Source organism: Nerophis ophidion, linkage group LG03 (assembly GCF_033978795.1).
Source record: "Nerophis ophidion isolate RoL-2023_Sa linkage group LG03, RoL_Noph_v1.0, whole genome shotgun sequence".
Classification (NCBI taxonomy): domain Eukaryota; kingdom Metazoa; phylum Chordata; class Actinopteri; order Syngnathiformes; family Syngnathidae; genus Nerophis; species Nerophis ophidion.
In genome coordinates this window covers 81,720,685-81,725,290 of record NC_084613.1, presented here as the reverse complement: position 1 = coordinate 81,725,290, position 4,606 = coordinate 81,720,685, and positions in this window count along the sequence as shown.

The following is a 4,606-nucleotide window of genomic DNA, read 5'->3' as shown; positions in this document are numbered from 1 at the left end:
GGAAGCATCCCAAGTTCAGGGGCGGCCGGTCGGAGGAGGCAAGAGAGTCCACAGCTGCCTCTTTGACGGGTGCACGAGGAACGACGCAAGCTCCGCTCATGTCTATGGTAAGAGCCGACTTATTAGCACAATTTTCTCACTGAAACCTGCCGGTTGACATGTGGTCGGGAACCATGTTCGATTGACCGCTCTGTTCCATAGTAAAGCTTCACCTTCAGGAAAGAAAAAAAAAGACGAGGGCAGTGGGAGCGATTCCGATGTTATTAGACACATTTACTAGGATAACTCTGGAAAATCCCTTATCTGCTTATTGTGTTACTAATGTTTTAGTGAGATTATATGCTGAAAGGATTTAGTAGAGAACATCCACGATAAAGTTCGCAACTTTTGCTCGCTAACAAAAAAGCCCTGCCTGTACCGGAAGTAGCAGACGATGTGCGCGTGACGTCACGGGTTGTGGAGATCCTCACATCCGCACATTGTTTACAATCATGGCCACAAGCAGCGAGAGCGATTCGGACCGAGAAAGCGACGATTCCCCCATTAATTTGAACGAGGATGAAAGATTCGTGGATGAGGAAAGTTAGAGTGAAGGACTAGGAAAGAAAAAACTAAACTAGACAGCAGAGCGATACAGATGTTATTAGACAAATTTACTAAGATAATTCTGGAAAATCCCTTATCTGCATATTGTGTTACTAGTGTTTTAGTGAGATGATATGGTCGTACGTGAAAGTCGGAGGTGTGTGGCCACGGGTGTGGTGACCGCCAGTGTCTCCGGTGGGAAGAGGTAATAGTCCGCAGCTGCAGGAGGACGCAAGCTCCGTTCATATCTTCGGTAAGAGCCGACTTATTAGCACAATTTTCTCACCAAAACCTGCCGGTTGACATGTGGTCGGGAACCATGTTCGCTTGACCGCTCTGTTCCATAGTAAAGCTTCACCTTCGGGAACGTAAACGAGGAAACACCGGCTGTGTTTGTGTTGCTAAAGGCGGCCGCAATACACCGCTTCCCACCTACATCTTTCTTCTTTGACGTCTCCATTATTAATTGAACAAATAGCAAAAGATTCAGCAACACGGATGTCCAGAATACTTTGTAATTATGCGATTAAAGTGGATGACTTATAGCTGGGATCAGGCTGGAACAAAATGTCTGCTACAATCCGTGACGTCACGCGCACGCATCATCATTCAGCGACGTTTTCAACAGGATACTTCGCGCAATTTAGTAAACTAAAAAGGCCGTATTGGCATGTGTTGCAATGTTAAAATTTCATCGTTGATTGTCTAACAAAGATAGTTTGTTCCTGCAACCAAGGCTTAGTGTGAAGGTGCTCAGCTCCTAGTTATTTAAAAAAATGTAAAAAAAATCTTAGGCTGCTGCCCCCGCGACCCGACCTCTGATAAGCAGAAGATGGATGGATGGATTTGAATGTTAGTGTGTGTCAGTTATTTTTTCGGACATAAAAATATCAAATATCTAAATGTCAGTTTTAAATTAAAAACATGAAGTATTAAATAAATAAGTCTGCCTTTAGCAGTTTCTTTTTAAAAAATAAATATAAATTCTTTGAATGTTTGTCCGTCAGTTTTTTGTTTTTTTTACATAAAAATATCAAGTTTTTAAATAAATGTCAGTTTAAGCAGTTCTTTTTTTAAAAAAAATTCTTTAAATACATGTTTTAGGTATTATTTATTTGAATAAAAAAGAAAAAGTATTTGTCAGTTTTTAGCTTTTTTTTTTGATTAAAAATATAAAGTATTTAAATAAATATGTCTGCCTTTAGCAGTTACTTTTTTAAAAATAAATATGAATTATTTGAATGTTTGTCTTTGTCAGTTATTTCTTTTTTACATAAAAATATCAAGTCTTTAAATAAATGTGTTTTAGCTATTATTTATTTGAATAAAAAATAAAAAGTATTTGTCAGTTTTTAGCATTTTTTTAAAATAAAAAATATCATGTATTTAAATAAATATGTCTGCCTTTAGCAGTTGCTTTAAAAAAAATAAATATAAATTATTTGAATGTTTGTCTTTGTCAGTTTTTTTTTTACATAAAAATATCAAGTCTTTAAATAAATGTGTTTTAGCTATTCTTTATTTGAATAAAAAATAAAAATTATTTGTCAGTTTTTAGCATTTTTTTTTTAAATAAAAAATATCAAGTATTTAAATAAATATGTCTGCCTTTAGCAGTTGCTTTTTAAAAAATAAATATAAATTATTTGAATGTTTGTCTTTGTCAGTTTTTTTTTACATAAATATATCAAGTCTTTAAATAAATACATGTTTTAAATAAAAAAGATAGTCTTCGTCAGTTTTTAGCATTTTTAAAAAACAAAAAATATCAAGTATTTAAATAAATATGTCTGCCTTTAGCAGTTACTTTTTTAAAAATGAATATGAATTATTTGAATGTTTGTCTTTGTCAGTTATTTCTTTTTTACATAAAAATATCAAGTCTTTAAATAAATGTGTTTTAACTATTATTTATTTGAATAAAAAAGAAAAAGTATTTGTCAGTTTTTAGCATTTTTTTTATATAAAAAATATCAAGTATTTAAATAAATATGTCTGCCTTTATCACTTTTTAAAAAATAAATATGAATTATTTGAATGTTTGTCTTTGTCAGTTTTTTTTTACATAAATATATCCATCCATCCATCCATTTTCTACCGCTTATTCCCTTTGGGGTCGCGGGGGGCGTTGGCGCCTATCTCAGCTACAATCGGGCGGAAGGCGGGGTACACCCTGGACAAGTCGCCACCTCATCACAGGGCCAACACAGATATATCAAGTCCTTAAATAAATACATGTTTTAGTAATTATTTATTTAAATAAAAAAGATAAAGTCTTTGTCAGTTTTTAGCATTTTTAAAAAACAAAAAATATCAAGTATTTAGATAAATGTCTGCCTTTAGCAGTTACTTTAAAAATAATAAATATGAATCATTTGAATGTTTGTCTTTGTCAGTTATTTATTTTTTACATAAAAATATCAAGTCTTTAAATAAATGTCAGTTTTGGCAGTTCTTTTTTTTTAAATGTCTTTAAAAACGTGTTTCAGCAATTATTTATTTAATGTAAAAAGGATAGTCTTTGTCAGTTTTTAGCTTTTTCTTTTAAATAAAAAATATCAGGTATTTAAATAAATGTCTGCCTATAGCAGTAACTTTAAAAAAAATAAATTCTTTGAATGTTTGTCTTTGTCAATTATTTCTTTTTACACAAAATATCCAGTCTTTAAATGTCAGTTTGAGCCGTTCCTTTTAAAAACTTTCTTTAAATACATGTGTTTTAGCAATTATTTATTTAAATAAAAAATAGTCTGTCAGTTTTTAGCATAATTTAAAATAATTTAAAATAATTTTAAAATATGTCTGCCTTTAGCAGTTACTTTTTAAAAAATAAATATAAATTCTTTGAATGCTTATCTGTCAGTTTTTTTTAATATAAAAATATCAAGTCTTTAAATAAATGTCAGTTTCAGCAGTTCTTTTCCAAAAACAAATTGTCTTTAAATACATGTGTTTTAGCAATTATTTAAATAAAAAAGATAAGTCTTTGTCAGTTTTTAGCTTTTTAAAAAAAAAAAAAAAATCAAGTATTTAAATATGTCTGCCTTTAGCAGTAACTTTAAAAAAATTAATATAAATTCTTTGAATGTTTGTCTTTGTCAGTTATTTCTTTTTACACAAAATATCAAGTCTTTAAATGTCAGTTTGAGCCGTTCTTTTTAAAAAATGTCTTTAAATACATGTGTTTTAGCAATTATTTATTTAAATTAAAAAAATTGTCTTTGTCAGTTTTGAACATATTTTAAAAAATGTCTGCCTTTAGCAGTTACTTTTTAAAAATAAATAAAAAATTATTTGAATGCTTGTCTGTCAGTTTTTTTTTTTTACATAAAAATATCAAGTCTTTAAATAAATGTCAGTTTCAGCAGTTCTTTTCCAAAAACAAATTGTCTTTAAATACATGTCTTTTAGCAATTATTTAAATAAAAAAGATAGTCTTTGTCAGTTTTTAGCTTTTTAAAAAAAAAAAAAAAAATCAAGTATTTAAATAAATATGTCTGCCTTTAGCAGTAACTTTAAAAAAATATATATATAAATTCTTTGAATGTTTGTCTTTGTCTGTTATTTCTTTTTCCACAAAATATCAAGTCTTTAAATGTCAGTTTGAACCGTTCTTTTTAAAAAATGTCTTTAAATACATGTGTTTTAGCAATTATTTATTTAAATAAAAAATAGTCTGTCAGTTTTTAGCATATTTTAAAATAATTTAAAAATATGTCTGCCTTTGGCAGTTACTTTTTTTAAAATAAATATAAATTATTTGAATGCTTGTCTGTCAGGTTTTTTTTTTAAATAAAAATATCAAGTCTTTAAATAAATGTCAGTTTCAGCAGTTCTTTTTCAAAAACAAATAGTCTTTAAATACATGTGTTTTAGCAATTATTTAAATAAAAAAGATAGTCTTTGTCAGTTTTTAGCTTTTAAAAATATATATATATATCAAGTATTTAAATAAATATGTCTGCCATAGGCAGTTTAAAACAAATAAAAAATAAAAATTATTTCAATGTAAGTAAATCGG